The following is a 23,560-nucleotide window of genomic DNA, read 5'->3' as shown; positions in this document are numbered from 1 at the left end:
CAAATATTCTTGGTGAAGGTGCATTCGTTGGCATAATGCCCTGGCTTTCCACATTTGTAGCATGTGGTTTCCCCGCCGCACTTCCCATGATGCTTCTTCTTGCACTTGTCGCACCATTTCGCCTCTACCTTTCCTCCACTTCCTCTCGAACTAGACTTCGAGAATTTACTTTTCTTGCTGGACCCTGAAAATCCATCGATTTTCCTTTTCTCACCAACCTCTGACCTTTCTAGACCTTTTTCCCTGATCTGGGTCTCAACATTTCTAGCAGCCCAGATGGCGGCTTTCAATGTGGTTGCTTGCTTAACCATTGGACCATAGTCCGCTAGTAGTCCAAGGACAAACTTGTTGACCTTAGAGAGTTCTGTAGGCACCAAATATGGGATAAACTTCATCTTTTCCGTGAAACTTGTAGCGTATTCAGTAACGCTCAATTTCCCCTTCTTCAAATTCTGAAACTCATTACTGATTTCCAGAAGGTCCTGCTCGGAGCAGTATTGCAGTTTTAGTTGTTCCACAAAGTCTTCCCAAGACATTTTCCTTGCTTCTCCCTTGGGCATAGAGTCAGCTAACAGCTTCCACCAACTCAACACGCCAGATTTTAGCAGAGGGATCGCAAGAGCGGTCTTCTGCCTGTTGCTGCATTCGCAACTTTCAAACATAGTCTCCATTTCAGAGACCCAGTCCATAACTTGTACCGGCGTCGGGCTTCCGGATAGACATGGTAGTTTGGATGCCATGAAATCCTTATACTTGCACCCACGACCATCATTTCCTCCATACTGGTTATTGCGTCTAACCACTGGTTGTTCGTCTTGACCAATGATCCCACTAAAGTTTTCTCCTTCAGACTGCCCTCCATTCTCCTCGGGCTCTTCCGCTTGAATTGACGGTTCTTCACGATTCTGCCTAAGCAGGCGTCTTGTTTCTTCCATCTGACGATCCAACATCATTTGAATCATCATTTGTACACCAACCATTGTTATCGGCTCAGGTGCAGCAGCTACGACAGGTACTTGCTCGATTACAGGTGGTTGATTCCTGTTTTCATTAGCATTTCCAACTCCGCTTCTTGTTCTCACCATTTTGATCTATACACCGAATAATTTGACCTTATTACTCCAAATGATTACATGCTAGTTCTAATATCATATACATACGCTTAGAATCCTAAACACATAAACCTTCAGATCCGGTTGGCAACAAACCGTAGATCCGAACAAATAATATCATATATGGCAACATATAACATTTAGCATATAAAAGCATTTTAGGCAACTTTCCTAAAATAAACTAGTGCTTGTGTCTAAAATCCAACAGACACACACCTCACAATCTCCACTTAGAATGCTAAGTTTAAGTTTAGAAATCCTACAAATTCCTAGTTCGCTTAAACTAATGCTCTGATACCAACTGTGACATCCCCAAAATCTCGGCCAGAAAAGTCCGATTTCATTTATGCTTTTTAAAATAATTTTCAGAGTAAATCCTTTTAATTTTAAAAGAGGTGCGGAATTTGTTCCCAAAAACAAAATATGATAAAATAGATATTTATCAAAACATTTCATAAAGAAATATGATTTCATTTCACAATAAAAAGTCGGGATGTCATGTTCCGATACAGATCATAAAGCATAAACGATAGCATTACAAGTCATTCAACAAATATATACATATACAGACTTGTAAACAAAACAACTTGATGTTCGCCCATCTTAAGCTCTTGAGCCACTTCCTGTAAAATAAATCAACTGAGTGGGTCAGGCTTGGGAGCCTGGTGAGCATATAGGGTTTTCAACCCACAATAATTATATTTAATTTCAACAATCAACAATAAATCCGATTACCCATTTCCGTTATCCTCACCTTACGTTCCTAAAAATAACGTCTATTATAAGGAACCTATTTCAGGATTTTTCATCGGGACGGACATCACTGCAGAGGGGCTTCCTCAACAATAAGTGTCCTAAAGGAAACCATGTGGGGGATAGAGTACACCGGTGAACACGTCATTCACAACACCTACAAGTAATGAGCCTGCTAGTGTTCCACAGGACAGTCTAGAATAGTCCGTGGTCGTCATCCATACTCTGCTGAATGACTAGAATAACACCAATAACACCGAGGCCTCTCATCTGTTTATTACACACCAATTACCTACCCATGTTCTACCCAACATATTAGTAGATAAAAATATACATTTTTATACATTGTTTAAAAACCTGTATAACATGCTTTAAGCAATACATATTCCACATAACAGATGAGGCATACACACATAACACGTATTTCATAGAGAATACATCAGATCTATAAGATAGAAGAGAGTGAATATACACTCACACGTATAACAACTAAATATATACACATAACACGTATTTTATAGAAAATACTTCATAATATTGCGTTGGAATGAAAATAACTACACACTCACCTGATCAGAAGATCGGGCAGCACTACGTCTTGCAGAAGAGGTGTTTCTCCGTAGATCTGGAAGATCTTCACAAAACCGGGCTCCTTGCGGGCAACGTTTCGGCTCGGGAATAACGCTCTTCGGGATCCTCGGGGCTTCGGATCTTACTTCGGGGCTCGGGAATATTACCGGGGCTTTGGGGTATAAACGGCACGCAAAACGAGGCAAAACTTAGAGAGAGGGAAGAGTTTGAACAAGGGAAAATGGCTGAATTCGAGTTCTATTTATAGGCTGCTGGGTCTGGGATTACGCGGGGCGTACTCGAATTACGCGGGGCGTACTCAGTACGCGGGGCGTACTCGGGTTACGCGGGGCGTACTTTGACGTCACTGCGTGCGTCGACTGGTGGCACTCGAGTATTGGTCAGACAAGATGCATCCGACTGAGTACGCGGGGCGTACTCAAATTACGCGGGGCGTAATTGACTTGTCAAACTTCTAAATTGCGTAACTTTCGCATACGAGCTCCGTTTTCGACGTTCTTTATATCCACGCGAAGGTCAGACCATACTCTACAACTTTCATTTAGACTCCGTCGGCAAATTTTGACTTTTATTTTTACTATTTATTTTTAGAAGGCCGGGACAGAAAAACTTCGTTATAAATTCATAACTTCTTCGTTTGACGTCCGTTCTCGCCTAACTTTTCATCGTTTCGCTACTAACAACAAGATCTTCGATTCTCATTTAGATTGTTTCGGCTAAAAACCGCTCGATCTCAAATCGAGTATTCGGGCTGTATACTGCTAAGTCGAAACTTCATAAAATCATAACTTCCTCATACGAAGTCAGATTTGGGCGTTCCTTTTATGCACGCTCTCGGTTTAACGAAATTTACGACTTTCGTTTAGATTGCTAAGGCTAAATATCGCTCTATCTTAAATTCATATTTTACGTCACTCGGCGTCGTGTCGGTTCTGTCGCGAAACTTCGACAGGTCATAACTTCTTCGTTATAACTCGGATTTTGGCATTCCTTATATCTCCGGAATCCTTGTTTCGACCACTACAACTTTATGCAAAGATGTCGGGCTTATCTCACACTTAAATTTTGACGCTTATTTTATTCTTAATTTATTAAATTATAAAATTAAGAAAATACACACATAATTCAAATAATTCACAAATAATACATTCTTATTATTTCAAGTTGAGTTACAAGGTTAACCTAGACTATTACATTGCTAAAAATGGCAAGCCTAGAAACACGGGCGTTACAACGAGTCTTGGCTCCAACTCACCGAATTCCTCCATAAACTCCAAAATAACTAAACAAAATAATATACCTGGAAATCCGGCTGTTACAGTTCTCCCCCACTAGAATCGGACTTCGCCCTCGAAGTCTCACTCTGGAAATAACTCTGGATACTGCTCACGCATCTCACGCTCCGGCTCCCAAGTCAGCTCGGACCCCTTCCGATGTTGCCACTGAACCAAAACCAGAGGCATTTCCTTGTTCCTCAAAACCTTGATCTTTTGATCCCTGATCGCCACCGGTCTCTCAACATAATTCAGGCTTGCATCCACCTGAATGTCCTCCAATGGCACCACTGCCGACTCATCTGCTATACACTTCCGCAACTGCGATGCGTGGAAAGTGTCATGAATCTGACCCAACTCTGCAGGTAGCTCCAAGCGATATGCTACCCTACCCACCCTCGCGATCACTTAAACGGCCCAATATACCGGGGTCCCAGCTTGCCTCTCTTTCTGAATCGGATCACTCCTTTCCAAGGAGATACCTTCAGAAGCACCAAATCACCGACCTGAAATTCGAGCTCGGATCGTCGCCTATCAGCATAACTCTTCTGGCGACTCTGAGTGGTCAACAACCTCTGCTGAACTGCTGGATCTGCTCATACATCTGAAGCACTATCTCCGTACTACCCGCCACACGCTGCCCCACTTCTCCCCAACAAATGGGGGTCCGACACCTCCTCCCATACAACAACTCAAAGGGTGGCATACCAATGCTCGAATGATGGCTGTTGTTGTAGGAAAACTCCGCCAAGGGTAAGTACGTGTCCCAACTCCCGCCGAAGTCCAAAACACATGCCCGGAGCATATCCCCGAGCGTCTGAATCATCCGCTCACTTTGTCCGTCAGTCTGGGGGTGGTACGCGGTACTGAAATGCAGTCTAGTACCCAATTCCTCATGGAATTTCTTCCAGAATCTAGAGATGAAATGCACATCTTGGTCTGAGACAATCGAGATCGGTACTCCATGCCATGCTACCACTTCCCTCACATACATCTCTGCCAACCTCTTTGCGGAAGAGTTCTCGCTAATAGTGAGGAAATGAGCGCTCTTCGTCAACCGGTCTACAATCACCCAAATTGCATCGACGCCCTTCGCGGTCCTTGGAAATTTGGTGATAAAGTCCATGGCAATGTGTTCCCACTTCCACTCGGGAATCTCTAACGACTGCAACTTGCCGTGCGGTCTCTGATGCTCGGCCTTAACCCTGTGACAGGTTAGGTACCTCTCCACGAACCATGCAACGTCCCTCTTCATACAGGGACACCAATACTCCCTTTTCATGTCCAAATACATCTTAGTGGCCCCGGGATGGATTGAAAACTTCAATCGATGAGCCTCTTCCATCAAAATGGTAGGCGTTATGCCCACATGCGGTACCCAGATCCGACCCTGAAACGTCATAAGCCCCCGACCATCGGTGATGAACTCTGATACTTGCCCGTTAACCCGCTCTCTCTTCTAGTTTTCCTGCCTAAAGGCCTCGGTTTGAGCTCCTCGAATGGTGTCCAACACCGAAGTCATCACCGTCAACCTCATACAAATGTCACGCATCAGAACACTCTCCGCCCTACGACTCAAGGCATCGGCCACCACGTTGGCTTTTCCCGGGTGGTACAGGATCTCGCAATCATAATCCTTTACCACATCCAGCCATCTCCTCTATCGCATATTTAGGTTGGGCTGATCCATCAAGTACTTCAGGCTCTTGTGATCCGTTTATATGGTACACCAGACCCCATATAAATATTGACGCCAGATCTTGAGGGCGAACACTACTGCCCCCAATTCCAAATCATGGGTAGGATACCTCGCCTCATGATGCTTCAGCTGCCTTGATGCATACGCTATCACATGACCCCTCTGCATAAGTACTGCTCCCAATCCTGATATCGACGCGTCACAATATACTACAAAATCCTCCATTCCCTTCGGAAGGGCTAACACCGGGGCTTCGCATAATCTCTGGCGAAGTGTCTCGAAGGAGGCCAGCTGCTCTGGACCCCAAGCAAAAACTACACCCTTCCGGGTCAACTTGGTGAGTGGCACGACGATCTTGGAGAAATCCCTGATGAATCTTCGATAATAGCCTGCCAGCCCTAGAAAACTCCTGATCTCCGTGGGTGACCTCGTCACCTCCCAACTCATTACCGCCTCAATTTTGGCCGGGTCGACCAATATCCCTTTTTGGTTAACGAGATGTCCCAGGAACTGGACCTCTCGTAACCAGAAATCACACTTGGAGACCTTGGCATAAAGCCTCTCGGATCTCAAAACCCTTAGGATCTCCCTCAGATGCTCCTCATGCTGCTCTCTAGATCTCGAATACACCAAAATTTCGTCGATGAATACGATCACCGAGCGATCCAACATCGGTCTGCACACCGTGTTCATGAGGTCCATGAACACCGCTGGTGCATTGGTGAGCCCGAAAGGCATCACCACGAACTCGTAATTCCCCTAACGAGTCCTAAATGCCGTCTTCTGAATTTCCTCATCTCACACCCTCACTTGATGATGTCCAGACCTCAAGTCGATCTTGGAAAACCAAGATGCTCCCTGCAACTGATCGAACAAATCGTTAATCCTCGGCAATGGGTAACTGTTCTTGACCGTCAATTTGTTCAACTCCCGGTAGTTAATGCACATCTGGTGTGAACCATCTGTTTTCTTGACAAAGAGGATAGGAGCTCCCCACGGTGAACTACTCGGCCGAATAAACCCCTTTCCCAGCAGCTCCTGCAGCTGCGAGGATTACTCCTTCCTCTCTAGAGGCGCAAGGCGATAGGCGCTGCCCCCGGAACCAAATCGATACTGAACTCCACCTGCCTCATGGGAGGTACGCCCGACAACTCCTCCGAAAATACATCCGGGAACTCACGCACTATCGGAACCTCTCCTACAGACCTTGGTCTCTCCGACTCAACCCTCACGTCCATAACATATGCTATGAATCCCTTACATCTCTGCTGAAGACTTTGCCTCGCCCTGGCGGCTGAGCAAAACACTGAACCGGAACGTGTACCCTGGCCGTACATCGTAAGAACTCCCCCACTAGGGTCTCGCATGGTCACCAGCTATCGCTCGCAGTCGATGATCGCTCCAAACCTGCTCAACCAGTCCATGCCCACGATGACAAAGACATCCCCCATCACAATAGGGACCAAATCTATCGGAAACTCAACCCCGAAAATCTCGAGTAGACAACCACGAATCACCTCGGTGGCATAGACCGCTCTCTCATCCGCTATGGAAACTCTCATAGGTCTACTCATCACCTCTCGACTAATACTAATGTGCCTGCTAAAGGCCAACGATACAAAAGATCGACTTGCACTCGAGTCAAATAACACTAAAGCAGGTACAAAATTCACAAGGAAGGTACCTAAGCATAACATAACATGAGCACAATATCACAAATGTAAAAGAATACATGAAAAAGTACATACCAGCCACAACATCGGGCGTTGTGCGGACCTCCTCCGCAGTTAACTGGAAGGCTCTCCCGCGTGCCTTCGGTGCCTCAACCTTCACAGGCTGAGCATTCGCCGTTCTCATCGCAGCAGGGGCTGATCCCGGAAATGCTCCCTGCGCTGACCCCCGCAACCGTGGACACTCTGCCTTCTGGTGCCCAGTCTGGTTGCAATGAAAACAGATTGAAAAACCCTTGGGGCAATCCTTGGCCATGTGCCCCTCCTTGCCACACTTGTAGCAAGACCACGCTCTGCATAACCCCTCGTGGCTCTTGCCGCACTTGCCACAAGTGCGGACCTTCTGGTTCCCAGATCTTGAATCAGCGGGTCTGACTCGCTTGGCTGCCGGCTGAGACTAATCCGGCCGCCGATCCTTTCCCTGAGACTCAGCCTCCTCCCTGGCTTGGGTCTCCAACTCTATCTCCCTCTTCCGGGCATTTGCCTGAAGCTCGACAAATGTCTGGTACGTCAAGTTCGCCACGAAATCGCGTATTTCTCTCCTCAGAATGCTCAAATATCGGCTCATGCGTGCCTGCTCAGAGGACATGTGCTCTGGGCAGAACATCGCCCGCTCATGAAACATTCTCGTGATCACCGTAACAGACTCAGTACCCTGTTTGAGGGTCAGAAACTCCTTGGCCAAACGCTCCCTCTCCACCTGGGGAACGTACTAATCTCGAAACATAGTGGTGAACCTCTCCCAGGTCACTACAGTAAGCTTAGCAGGCATAAAGTGTGCAGTCACAAACTTCCACCAGTCCTTCGCTCCGAAACGAAGCTGGTTCAGCGCGAACCGGACTCTCAAATGCTCTGGAGATGATCAAGTAAAGAAACACCCCTATATGTATGAAATCCATCTCATCGCCGCAATCGGGTCCTAGGTCCCATCAAACTCCGGTGGTTTTGTGTTGCTGAACTCTCGGAACAACAACGCATCACCACCCTGCAGCCTAGTCGCAGCTATAGCTGCAGTGGCTGCAACAACAACAACCTCAGAAAGAGCAGCGTATCTCTGATCAAATGTCTCCATCAGAGTGGTCTTGACAGACCCGAACATCTCTGGTATCTCTGCCCTGATGGCCACAGCCACCTCCTCCTGGATGATCCTACAAATCTCCTCATCACCCGCACTGCCGATCACTGGTGTGTGGCGCGTCCCAACCATGGTCTCCTTCTGAAATACAACATAAGAATATTAGAGACCCTTTTCGAGTATAATCACACTCGATAACTCCACCCTACTCGTTACTTGGTGCCCAAAGGATTCTTACTTGGACTGCGTACCAACCCGGTATCTTGAGTAGTACGGGCCCAACACTACCGTCCATACCGCGTTGACATTCATCCCAAGTCCTCCTCCTTGAGCCTCAAATCCCAAGTACTCTACTCTCTCTATCATGTACTACTCACTAACAAAACTCTCATAAGCACCTCGCTGCTATCTAAATCACTCTTAAGCATCTTTAGCAGCAAAACCCCTAGACTAAGGCATCATATATTAGGTCACTCTCGTCCTAATAAGAATACCTAGTCTACTCTAGCATGTATATCGTAAGTCATCATATAGCATACATAACATATCTGATAATCACTTATTATGAGAGTATTTTGGGAAATCACCGTTCGGGCGCTGGTTGATCGTACACACAGCTCTGCTCTGTTTGTCTCAAGACTCTTTTTACTCTTTTTCAAAAAATATTATTTTTATTATTAAAGGTTTCCTCAATTCCCCAGTTTGAGTTCAGATATGCCCGAAGATATATCCGAATCCCTCAAACCAAGGCTCTGATACCAACTTGTAACACCGTAAAATTTTGAACAAATTTTCACTTTTGTAACCCATAAAATATCATTTGAAATCATAACTAAAACATTGTATCAACATTGTATCAGTACAAAACCCAAGATCAATATATATATATATATATATATATATATATATATATATATATATATATATATATATATATAAACTCCGGTGTGCGTGTGTACGAATCATGCCGGCGCCTTCCCGCGATCATCACTGGTACCCGAAACACATAACACATAACACTGTAAGCATAAATGCTTAGTGAGTTTCCCAAAATACCAATCTAACACATAATAGCCACTCGAGGTTGTAACTCTGTTGACCCTCAAGTCTATGTGTCTCAGTGGGGCCCTCCAGCCCCAACTCTCTATGGGCCCTCTTGCCCTAACTCTGTGAACTCGAAGGGCCTAACTCTGTGGACCCGAAGGTCCTAACTCTGAATCATAGCACATAAATAACATGCAATTACACTGGCATATAACTCTAAAATACTCTATCACATAACTCTTTTACCACACTAGGTAAAGTATAGTGAGAAGACTCACCTCAGACGTCTCGGTAAATCTCTGACTCGGTAGAATATTGCCTAGTCTCCACCTATTCACATAAATTAAATACTCTTATAAATATAACTCTCGAAACTAGACTCGTCCTGCCATTGGTACCCTCAGGAGGGTAAAAGGCTATTTTACCCCCCTCTCGACACAAGTACACCATTGACCAAACCCTAAAAGTCAACGGTCACGCTTTGACCCTACTCGCTAAGTGCACCCTGGTGACTCGGCGAGTTTACACATGTTCTCTAACACTTTGTCCCGCTTGGTACGCCGAGTCCCTCCCTATGCTTGACAAGTCAGACTAGGCATGAATCGCGAGGCCACCATCACTCAACTCGCCGAGTCTCAAGAACAACTCGGTGAGTACCGCCTTGAACTCCAGTCCTCTAACTCCCTTCTGACTCATTGAGTCATCCCCCAACTCGGCAAGCCTACTCACTGAGCAATTTACGTGAAACCATAACCCTACTCGCCGAGTATCAGGAACAACTCGGCGAGTTCATGCCATGCACAAACTCTACTGGCCTCCTGAGGTCGGATTTGTTTCCCTAAATCAAAGATTTCGCCTTCCCAAGCATGAATGTCACGTAAAACTCGAAACTTGATGCTTGTATAACAACAACAAGGCATCAAAAGGAGATTTAGTCCCAAAAATGGCAACCTAAGTCCAATAACCCAAAACTGATTCATAAAGCTCCAAGGGTTATGGTCTCTGGACCTCTTTGAGTCCAGATCCAAGGCACAAACTCGAAGAGGGACCATTTGCTCCACATAATCACTCTCTAAAGGGGTTAGAAAACCCTAACTCTAATGATTAACACCAAAAATGAAGGAGGTTCGAAATGTTACCTCAAAATGAAGTCTCTGAACTCTGGAACTGCTAGAATCGCACCTCCTCTTTGCTCTTGTTCACCTCCTTCTTGCTAAACCAAAGGTACAAGGATCAAAAGTGTCTTCTTCTTCCTCACAACGATTTGACTCACTTAGGGTTCTCTCAAGGGATGGTAGCCGCAATGAGAGGCTATAAGTGCCGTTAAATAGGTTCCAAACCCGGGGGATTAGGGTTTCATTAAACAGCGTGGACTCGCCGAGTCCGGACGTGATCCCGGATGAACATCCGCGACCCTACTCGGCGAGTCTTGGCTCCAACTCGCCGAGTTCCTCCACAAACTTTAAAATAATTAAACAAAATAATATACCTGGAAATCCGGCTGTTACAATATATATATATATATATATATATATATATATATATATATATATATATATATATATATATATTCCTATCTAATAAAAGAATCATTCATGTCCAATGTGTCAATTTCTCAACCCCCTTTCACACAAATTGAAATACCAAAAATGCCCCTCTTTTAATTTAAAGTCATGGTGCAGTAATTTGATGGTTTATTCTCAAAATCACGTCGCCTAAATTTTGGAAACTAGATATTAGTTCAAAATTTAAAATTCTCAAATTCCTCATCAAATGGAAACCTTCGATTCCGCCTCTAATAACTATTAATCAGCAAGATTTCTTCAGTTGATAAGGAGAAATCACAACTTTTATGTGATTAATATTTCAGATCTTTGACCAATAACGATTGAACTATGATACGAAAATGTTATAAACCTTGATCAGTGAGGCCAATTAATAATGGTAAGTACTCCTCCAATACACGTAGCAATTCCGGAACAACTGATACATCTGCAACAAGTTACAAATCCGTAGAAACTAGCAGGGGATTTAAGAAAAAGACTAAAATTAGGGAACATAGAAGAATCTAACCAGTTTGTTGCACAAATAGAGCAATTTGATTCCGAGAAGAGGTAAGACGATCAGGTAAATCCTTGGGAACAAGGCCTTTAAGGGGTTTTTTGGAAATTGATGTTTATAGGAACTCGAATTGAAGGAGAAAGTATGGTAACGAGAGGGATCTTCATATGCTTCTTATTCCCTCCAACCCTGTAAACAGAAACTGCACAACCCATTGTGAAGTTGTACGTTGTAATTATGCATCATAAATCGCTATTATATAGACAATTCACAGGAATATTAGGCAGAGGAGGTGATGTGTATGAAGCTTCTTGTGTATTGGATATCAGATGGAGATGGGAAGAAGGATACGTGATTTGATGGATTCTTTACTCCAATTTTGATTTGATAGAAGCATTCATGCAACTAGAAGCTGTCTGCAATATGCGAAATTAATGGTGTACATTGTTTCATACACCTAGAATTGGATTAAATAAAATGGGAAGCTGATGAAGGTTTATAACGTTTTCGTATATTCGTTAGATTACTTAAGGTATAACAATTGAATTGTTACTGGAAATGGTTTATCCGTAAACTCGGCCCACGATGATTATTATTTCTGGTAAGTTCTTCGATTTTTTTCTTTTGATTTTTTTTGATTTGTTGCTGTAATTTTCAGTTTACAAATGTTTAATTTATTATTAGATTTAACCAATTTCATTCAATTGTTTATAAAATTGGTATTATGTTTTGGGTTTCATTTGTTGGCATTGATGTTAAGTTTGGTCGAGTTGGTTTTAGTTATCAGATTTTCGATAAGGTTTGAGCATAGTTGTTTATTCTATTGTCTACCTGTTTAATCTTATATTCTATCCATGGCAAACCACTTTCATTGCTTCTTCAAAATCGAAAGGTTATCCTCCTCCGAAGAAGAAATAAATTGATAGCCTTCATGTGTCGTGCCAATACATCAGTGTTGATGTAAGTTTTTTTAAGTGCTTCTTCTTTGTATTACAAAAGCTTGAATTGAGCCCCAATTCTCAAAGACAAGGTATGATTTTGATGGGTTTCTACAAATTGTGCAATGGAGTTTTTTAGAAATAGACGATCGAGGTAAGGTTTAGTTCCAGTCCGTTGTAGTGGTGTTAAAACATGATTTATTTTCTTAATACCAGATATTCAAATATGAAAAAAAACCACCAATAGGTTAGGGTTGTTCTTGAAATATTGAAAGAGTTAATGCTACATTAAAACATTGGGATAATGCTCCTATAGTTCTTTGTGGAGATTTAAACTCTACCCCTAATGTATGTATCTTAACGATTCCATTGTACATATCTAAATCTTAAGTTTTGATTGTATTTATATCCCAACAAATCTTGCCTCTTTTTTACTTCAGAGATCATTGTATAACTTCATATCAAATCAAAAGGTTAATTAACATTCCAAATACTAGAAGATGGTTAAAGTTGTTATTCTTTGCTTAATTTACCTCTCGATGTAGTATGCAAAATGTATCTGAACTTCCTAGAAATAAAATAACAGAAGAACATTTGTATTGGGTAAAAGGAGAATCTATTATGATCAAAATGACTGTGAAGCTTTGATTTTCAGTGACGGTGAGGAGGAAGAAATTGATGAAGAATAGGAAAAGAAAGAGTTTGTGGAGGAGTCTGAAGATTACATCATCCGGTTAGTTACCGATTTATTTTATAACTTCAGAATTACCATTCAACATCTTGGCTCATCTGATGCTGATTTTGGTTTATTAGGTAGCAACTGTCCATTAAACCTTTTGAAATCATGGTAACAACTTCTCCACCTGTTATTTGTTTTGTTTACATTGATCTCAAGTTTTTCTGGTACCTATAATTTGGTTCCATGTGGAGAGTTCATTGCTATTTCTGGCATCTAATCCTAATAAAATTAGGCTAAATGCAATGAATGTTATTTTTTTTTTGTTTTATATACCTTTTTCCTAACAAGAATTATGGTTGAAATTTAACTTTGTTTTCTAAATTGTTTGTGGAGAGTTTCAAAGTTCAAACAAAAACTCATGTTCCTATCTAATTGCGGGATAATATGTTAGGATCCAATCAATTTATTTATTAGTTTTTATGATTTATATCTAAATAATTTATTTTTATTTTTCTATAATTCTATTTTTATTTTTTTAAATTTGAAGCGTTAAATGCAAATTTCATGTCTGCAAATTGGTCCCTACCATCAAATCTGTTTCCTATATAAAACATTTGAAAGATAGAATAAATTTGAAGATTTAGACAAACAAATAGTAATAATAAAAGTAAAATGCAAAATAATAATAATAATAATAATAATAATAATAATAATAATAATAATAATATCAACGATCTCACTATCGCAATAGTTGTCTTTTTGCTATTTAGATTTAACCTTTTATATATATATATATATATATATATATATATATATATATATATATATATATATATATATATATATATATATATATATATATATATATATATATATATATATATATATATATATATATTGGGACAAGATTTGTTGTGTTTAGGGCTCGTTCCTTGGCACAGTGTTGTTACTGGTTTGGGTCTGTCCAACCATGTTTATTTTGTTTAGGGTTTTAGTATTTAAAGGTGCATGCATGCATCCTTTGCAGTTGATCACTTTTATTTATTATTCTTAGTATTCAACTACAAACCCTAGTACGCTTCTACAGTGGAAGTTCTTCGTCGAGCTATGCTGAGGTGTGGCTGTTCTTGAATCATTAAGCTATATTTTGATCATGTCTTGTGTTCACAATATTTATTTTTTTGTCTTATTGTCTAACCTGTTGAAGATCTAATCGATCTAAGAGTTTTCAACTCATCAATTGGTATTAAAGCAGGAGACTGTGTAATCCATACACATCTCTTCTGTTAAAGAAGATCTTAGGGTTTTTCCGCTTTGATCGATATTGTTAGAGCCATCATCAACTATTACCGTAGCTCTTTAATTATTGATCTTACCCTAATGTTGTTTACAAGTCTGATCTTAAACAGGGTTTTGAACAAACATCATCATGTCCATGAAAGACTCTGTGACTAACCCAATCAATATCTCCAATAGTATAGTATCGACGACAAGGATTCCTATATTATACACTCAAGACTATGAGGTCTAGACGCATAATTTTGAAGACTACGTAATTGGTTCAGAAGATAATATATACTTGATCTGGGAGGTGATTACTGTAGGTCCATTTTCTCACTCAAGTAATTCAAGAATTGTTAAAACCCAAAAGGAGTATAATCAACTCGTCAATGATGTAAAAGATATACCCCAAAATGAGAAGGAAAAATTTTAGTGCAACATCAAAGCCATAAGGATGGTAAGGTTCGCCTTACAGTGGGATACGTTTCGATTGCTAAGCTCATGCATAACAACAAAAGAAATATGGGACGGGCTTAAGGAACTGTATTCTATAGATGAAGATCTTGAGAATTCAATTGAAACTTTGTTGCTCTCTGAATTTGCTGACTTCAAGCAGAAGCCTGAAGAGAAGCTTATTCAAGCCTTCGATCACTTTAATGATCTTCTTAGTAAGATGATAAAGCATGGGATTGAAAGGAAAGTCATTGAACAAAAGGTCACATTCATGAATGGACTTAGACCCGAATGGATGGCTGTGGTGTCTACTGTGAAGGCACTCGAACAATTCAAGGCTTATTCTCTGGCAAAACTGGTGGGAATATTAAAGTCACATGAGTGTGCAGTGACCAAAGAAACGAATGTGGTTTTTGGGATGGGGTCCTTAGCTATAATCTATAAAGGAAAGAATGCTACTGAAGAAGAAGAAGATTTAGATCTTTCTGAATATGATCTAACAAGTGAAGATTATGATTTAATGGTGTCGAATCCCAAGAAGTTTATCAGAAGAAGGTTCCCTGCTAAAAAGAATCGAAACTGGCAGAGAAGCTACAGTGTAGAGAATGCGAAGGAGGAACCAAAGAAGGAAGCAAAATTTGGTGGTGAATCAGGTTTTAATTGTCACTACTGTGGAAGCAAGAATCACTTTGCTAAAGATTGCATGTTGAGAAAGACATCAGAAAAGAATGACGATGAAGACGAGGAAGCAAACCTCATACGATGATTGGAGGATATCAAGAAGAAGAAAGTTGGATCTAATAACACTATTAATGCTCTTATTGTGCAGGGAAACAATGTTGATGATGAGTTCAGAGGTGTTGAAGTTTGGCCTACAGAGTCTGAAGATGAAGAAGTGAGGAAGCCTACCCATGGCAGGGGTTTGTTAGTGAAAGAAGAGAATGTTGCAGGAAAATGTCTAATGGTGACCTCTGGGGTGTCACAAATAAGAGGCTATACCACTGACGGGGTCCAGACAAGCGAAAGAGCGAGAAGACAGGTGTTTTGCAGTGAAACCTATCAGTGAGCAGATTAATGAATGCGATGAGTTGATCAAGAAGGTACAATCTATTCTTGTTTCTTTGCATATCCCTATCACAAACTATGAAAAATAACTTAATGGATTAAAATCTAAATTTTCCAGTATAAGTGGTAGTTTAACTCAAACTCTCGTCACAAATTCTAACATAACTAATCAAATCAGCAGGATATCGTTGAAGAGTGAGGAGAGGTGTATGTGGATTGAGCATAAGGAGAAGGAGTTGATTAGGTCTAAGGATGAAATAATTTATTTGCAAAGAGATAATTTAAAGCTTTTAAAACAACGAAATGTTTTTTTGTTTAATTGCTAAACGATTATATTCCAACATTACTCAATTGCATCTTGATTGTGATATAGGAAAGAAGATCCATCATATGATTTTACCCTTCCTTGAGTTAAAGGAGGATGAAATCGATGCCGATGCATATAACTGTGAAAACATTGTTTCTTCTGATGATATATCTCCAGCTTACAAAATTGGTCTTGACAAAATAGAGTCCTTCATAAAGTCAAAAGACCATAAGGACATGCTAAAAATTTGTTGGATGAAAATGACAAACAAAAATTCAAAACCAAAACTGTACAGAAATTCGACTCTTTGAATCCCAAATTGATGTTGAAAACACTTATAAATTCAATGAGGATGATGATTTGAGTGAAATATCTGTAGAAGATGAGGTGGACTGCTCCGAATTTGTCAAGAGCGAACCCGAAACCCACAAAAATCTTATTTCATAAAATTCTGTTGAGTTCACTCGTTTGTCCAAAATCAAGAATAAAGTCCTCAAGGAAAAGGCTGTGGTATATCAAAAGCTACAAACAACTCCTAATCAAGTTTATATAGTTAAGGGAGTCACTTAACAGACAGCCGAACTGACAGCGTTAGTAGAAGAAGACAATGCTGATGGCTGTGATGACTTCTTCTGGTCAGCACCGATTGATAACACCGATGAAACAGAAGGTCTATCTAACAAAACATCATGGAGGGTAAAAGGTAGGTATGTGGCAGAACCACTCAATGAACCTACACGATTCGATGTGCCAAGCACAAGTGGAACCAAAAATACATCAAACAAACCGGTCAGGGCGTCGAGCGAAACCTCCTCACTAAAGAGCGAAACTCATGCTCCAAGACCAAAGCAAAAGGCCAACATCCACAAAACTCCAGAACAAGTGTTGGAGAGAAAGTATCAACGAAATTTGAGATACAAAAAGAATCTCAATGAAAGAAAATAGTTATGGCGGTCTCAAAATCCTAATTACGTTCGATATGAAAAGGCTTTTATATCAAAGGAAGAAGAAAAAGCAAACTCAGCTTCTCTTATTCAGCACAATCTAGACAACTGAAAGAAAAGTTTCTGTCCTCAAAATCTAGACAACCAAAAGAAGAGTTTCAGTCCTCAAAGTCAAGACAACCGAACGAATAGTGTTGGTTCTTGAAATCAAGACAAACGAAAATAGAATTTTGGTTCACAAACGCATAGCAACCGAATGGATGGTTTCGGTCCTAGATCAACCAATAAGAGGAACCGAAGAGAAAGCAGTTTCAGCTCTCAACCAAGTGAGAGCCATGATCAAAATTTTGACCCTGCTCCTAAGTTTCACCTTTGTCATTTTCACTCTCACTCAAAGAATGATGGAAAGGGAAAAACAAAGTTCTTTCCGGAGAACGAACAGAAGACGACGTTTACACCCAAAGTATAAAACCGAAAGTCTTCCAACGTCAAATTCACAGATCCAAAAGTTGAACCTAAAATACTCAAATCTAGTAAATTCAAAATTTTCACCATAAAAAGAAAAGATGAAACAACATTAATAAAAAGAACCTTTTTAGTTGATGTTTCTCTTACAATTCACTGTCCTGTAAAAGGCTCACAAGCACCCAAGAAACTTTCGATTACTAAATCTGCTTAATTTTTGCAAGTTATGCGTGACAAACAGTTCGATGATGAATGATATATAGATAGTGGCTGCTTGCGTCACATGACAGGAAGAAAGGAAGAGCTGAGGGAATTTTGGTCCTTTCTAGATGGTGGAAGTGCCAAGTTTGGTAATAATTCTTTTGGCACAATCAAAGGTTATGGTATGATCACCAATGGTGATTTCTCGATACAAAAAGTGGCATACGTTGAAGGTTTACAACACAACCTTATTAGTGTTTCTCAATTGGTGGTTAGCACCGGGTTAAAATTTTCGTTCGATGACGATGGCTCAAAGATTATTGAAAAGAAGACGAACAACATTCTGGTGAAATCGAAGCGAAAAGGAGAGATGTACCCTCCGAATCTCAATCCCATACGAGGACAACCAGCTATTTACTTGCTAACGAAAGATGTCTTTGGCACCGAAGACTCTCCCATCTCAATTTCAAAGATATCAACAAGCTAGTGCTTGGGGATCATGTTCGAGATCTTCCTGTTCTGAAGTTCGATAAAGAACACTTGTGTGCTGCTTGTGAAATGGGAAAACAAAGTCGAAAAGTCCTCCTTCTCGAGTTAATACAAAAATAATTGAACCACTAGAATTACTTCATATTGATCTATGTGGTCCATCCTCAATCGAAAGCATTGGTGGTAACAGGTATATACTTGTAATAATCAATGACTTCTCTCGGTTTACCTGGGTGTTATTTTTGAGATAGAAATCTGAAGCCACTCCCAAGCTTAGATTCTTTATCAAGCAGGTAGAAGTTCAACTATGAGAGTTAGTTTGAAATATCAGAAGTGACAACAAGTTGGAGTTTAAAAACACAGACTTTGAAGAGTTTCTTGCAAAAAAGGGGACCACTCACAACTTCTCGGCTCCATATACTCCACAAAAAAAAGGTATTGTCGAGAGGAGAAATCGATCTTTGTGTGAAGATGCCCGAACCATGCTTTGCTTTGCTTCTCTACCTCTATATTTATGGGCTGATGCCATTGCTGCTGTTTGCTACACGCAGAACAGATCTTATCTCAACAAACGATTCTCCATCACTCCATATGAGATCTTGAACAACCGAAATCCTAATGTAATGTTTTTCCATGTGTTCAGTTCAAGATGCTTTATCTTCAATTCAAAGGAGAACCGAAACAAGTTTGATGTTAAAGCAGATGAAGGAATTTTCCTGGGTTATTCTTTAACCTCCAAAGCATATAGTGTTAGGTCAAAAAAATGGTTTATACTTTTCTTTTTTAGGAAAATTTATTTTTTTGTGTCTTGGACCGTAAATAGCTTGGTGTTTACGATCGTATACGTGTTTATGGTTGTGTTTACGGCCGTGAACAGGTTTATGGCCGTAAACCCATTCACGACCCATGTCTACAATTATAGGGTGAGGAGTGCATAATTGTAATAGAATAGAGGAGCTTAAGTGTTTGCATTTGAAGTTGTTCTAGAGAGAGACAAGAGAGTATGTGTTAGTGTGTGTGAATCTTGTATCCGGATCTTCATTCATATTAATAAGTCGAGCCGTCCACCAAGACGACCGTTGCTGAGCCATAAACGGAGCCGCACATGCTGAGGACTGCAAACCCGAAGTTCGGTTAAAGGTAACCTACCCTTTAAAGCCCATATTTGAAAAGAAGCCTTTCAATGTTTCTTAACAAACATTTGATCGTATTTTATCGGGGAACCACACAAGCACTTCAAGTCTCTCTTGACTTTGAAGGAAGAAGATTCGTTCCTGGAATCTTTTGCTTCGTGTTTTAATAAGACATCACTCCCATCCCAAACACCTTTTCTTTGTTTCTTTTCTTTTGGCACACTCTTGCACGAGAATCCAAGAGATTTTCCCATGTCTGGTTTGGTTTACTAATGGCAATTTTCCGCAGTGAAATGTTGAGTCATCAACAAATTTGAAAAGAATTCCCAATTGGAGAGGCAGTAACTGGATAAGCATTTAATCCCAATCAAGGGGTAAAATTTGGGCGTGTGAATTTGAAACGTCAACAATTACTCACGCCGTCTGACAGCTTTTTGGGGAACAGTTGTCAATCCCTGCTTTTTATGGTGACTTTTCAGAGATTCAGTCATCATTATCCAAAAATTTTCTCTCTCCAGGAAACGGTATAAAAGGTTTTTCGTCTTCAAGGGGTATCTTTACCACTTCCAAAATTCTCTCAAAGTATACCGGCGATTTATCTTTCTCCGATGTTCATCATCTTCTTGCAAACCATCAATGGCGGATTCTTCATCAGTTCAAGATCAAACAGCTTCCTCCACACTACTAACAATCAAGCCCAATCAGAATCTCATTATCGATCTTGATCCTTATCTCTATGATGCCTACATGCTCCAAGTGGTTGAATGCCTTAAATATTCAGCACTCGTCATGGCATTAACGAAGGATGAAACAGTGCCAATGTCCCTATTATCTCACATCTACGCTACAACATCGTACGATAAGAAACAAGAGAGGATTTTCTTTGAGATATTTAATCACAGGACCTCTGTTTCTAAGGTCAAGTTTTCTTCTTTGCTATGGCTTCCTTATGAAGAAACAATGGTGAACCCTGATTCGATTACTCTTTCATCTCTTTTCTCAATGTTCTATGATCTTGGCTACATGGATATTTTGGCCACAGTCGCCAAGTTCAAAAAGTCATACCTTTCTCCTTAATGGAATGGTCTTCTTACTCTTCTTGTCAAGAGTTTTGATGAAAGAGTTGCAGGTTCTGACGGATCTAGCAAAGGTTTCTTGGTTTTATTTTATGGGCTCTAGAAACATATAAATCTGGATTTTGGTTCAATCCTGTGGTTACAACTACTATAGAGTCTGAACTCTTCTTCACGTCACTCGGAAGTTTCTTGTGCATGTTTTTGGTCGATTGTCACTCGTTAGGACATGGAAAAGCTTAATTTTGTTGTAATGGTGTACTCCTTAATGTCCTCAATTGTCGTGCTTCATACGATGAAGATCATCGTGGCTGATCCCTTGAGATTTTCCTATGTGGGTTCAATTCTTGAATCCATGTATGGATTTGTTCCTGCTTCAAGCTCGATTATCGTTGCCTATAAGAAATTTACTCCGTCTGGTCCAAGGGTTTATACTCCGGAGATGCAACAATCCCTTGACGTTGCTGATAAGCCAGCTAAATGGGGTAAACGCAGTGACCCAAAGAATGCCACTCAGGAACGTACATCCTCTAAGGCCGACGCTTCGAAAAAGAGGAAGTCTGAGCAAGTTGCAACACCTGTTCAGAAAAAGCACAAGGTTAAGAAGGCAACAAGGAAACCGGTCACTCCATCAACAAGTGATTCATATTACAACCCTTTAGATCAACACTGTGAGAGGATCCGATGATGATGGGTCTGAGGATGTTCCTTCGGATGCTGAAGGGGGTCATTCGCCTCCTCCTTCTCATTATTATGAGGTACCATTAAATGATTCGGTTCGTTCTCCTCCTCCATCTCCTCAGACTTCGGTTCCAATTACTATTGCCCCATGTCCACTACCTGTATCTACAACTTCACCAGTCAGTGTTCCCATTCCACTGCTAGTCTTTTCCCAAGCAACAACCGAATCCCATGTCAACGTATCTGATACAGGGGAACCTACCTTTCAAAACGAACCTCCATTGTCATCATCACCATCAACCGAGTCAGACACGGTGTTGGGCGGAGAAGATCTCAACTTTGAATCCACATATTACAGTCCCTATCGTGTCCAGAGCGATGATGATTACGACGCTCCTGTGACAAAGCGACATCTGAAAGATTTGAATGATAAGCTTGATACCATTATTTCCTCATCCTCTACTTCTTCATCGGGTTATTCTGAGGCTGCAGTTAAAGCCATTTTGGAAACGGTGCTTCAACAACATGAATCTTCGATTCAGAAGGCGAAAGACGTTGTTGATGCTTTGACTCAATCGAGCTAGAAGGCTATTAGCGAAGTTAAATCTTTGGTTAATGATGCGAGGATTTTTCTAGAATCTCTTCAGGGGTCAGTTGAAACTAACTCCAATAAGGTAAATGCTATAATTGAGTCCCTTTCGGAAACTTTCAAGATGAACAAGTTCGTTCTGACCTACAAGCCGATCAAGTGTCCTTTCAATCATCGATTTCTTCTCGTCTTGGTAAAATCCAAGAAGAATTGGAATTTGAAAATAAAGTGATGGATGAGCTCGCCTGTCAAACAACGCTGATCGAGACTCATAATGTTCGTTTGAATCTAGCTCGAAGGGATATTGATGAGCTTAAGTCTGAGCGAACTGTTATGAGAAGTGTTTTTGATGTCCACGATCTTCTTTCCAATATTTTGGATGCTCATGATTCGGTCCATACAATCACTATTTGGTGGTATCTTGCTGAAAAAATGTGTCTAGTTCTTGTTTTGTTGAGCCGAGTGGTAGGTGTTCCAGATTCGGTTGCTACTCCGCAACAAGGGGGATATAAAAATGAAGAGCAACAGAAACCATCTCATCAGCAATCACCAAAATCAAAAGAACCGAAGGGTAATGAAGCTTCGGGTTCTGGTAAAAACGACAAAGGTAAAGGGATCATGGATGAAGAAGAAGAAGAAGAGAATAACGACGCTGCTCACAAAAGAAGAAATCGAAACAGAGAGCTGGATGAAAACTATTGTATTGCTAAAGAAGCTAAAGAGAGGGAGCGAAAGCAAAAGGAGGCTCACGACCTATTGGAAAGTCGCAAAGTACTTTTTCCTTTATGGGCGTTGGAGTGGATGATAAAAGAAGCTATAGATTCTCCAAGCACGCATTGGCTTGAACCAGTGGTTTCGTTTGACTGTGATAATTCTAAAGTCTCCCAATTTGATATGCCCATCACAAGGAAAGCTTTTGTTTTTCACTGTTTTGTTCCAACAGTCTCTATTCCCTCACCAGATCCGGAAACAGACAGGGATTTGGTTGATTACTACATGAAATTTTCTCAGCCTCAGCATCTAACCTGGAGTGCTCAAAAGATTATAACTGTGAAGGTTATGAAGCGACTTCTGGTGGGAAATTCATCAACGTGACATTCAAAGTAACAAGAGGATCCGAGAGTTTGGTTCATTTCATTTCTTTAGCTGATCTACCAAATCTGAATCCTCATGATTGGATCTTGCGGAACAACATCCTGCTTACCAGCCAGGAACAGTATGAGCCGATTATTGATCATATCAAGCGAATGATCACTTGTTATATTCATGAAGTTGCCTTGATAGATCAAGAGGTCTCATTTGTTTTGCGAAAAAGATCAACTATCAAACCGATTGGGAAAGCTCAAGATCCAAACAAAATGAAGCTAGGAGTGATTGATTCGAAGTACCGAACGGTGATGTTCTTGGATTAGTGTCTAAGTCCATAACTATTTTGGTATGTACTTGACCCGATGGTGCATGGACCTTTTGGGTTGCCTTCACCAAAGAACTTGATAGGATGAATTATGGAGAGAAAGGATTAATTATTATATATTAACATATTATGAGAATAATATATTAAAAGAGAAATCATATTATTTAATTAGTATTAGTCAAGAATTAATTGATAATTAATTTTGTAGCTAAAAGGGATTAATTAAACTTAAGGGACTGGAACTGTAATTATAAGATAATTGCATTTGGGCTATGGATCAGCTTGGAATAATAGGTTGGACGAATTCTATGGGGAAACCCATTAGAAATCGTCCAAGGGATATTCTAAAAGGGTCAATGGGTTGCTTAGGGCTTAAGCAGTCAGATTAGGGTTTCCTAGTTGAAAACCCTAATAGCCTACATGTATATATAGTATCCTTAAGCCCCAAAAACTTGGCTAAGAGTTCCACAAGGGTTTCTGGACGTTTTGGGCAGCCTCCTCTCTCCTTA

This window comes from Lactuca saligna, chromosome 1 (assembly GCF_052625555.1).
Source record: "Lactuca saligna cultivar CGN05327 chromosome 1, ASM5262555v1, whole genome shotgun sequence".
NCBI lineage: Eukaryota > Viridiplantae > Streptophyta > Magnoliopsida > Asterales > Asteraceae > Lactuca > Lactuca saligna.
This window is presented reverse-complemented; position numbering follows the sequence as displayed.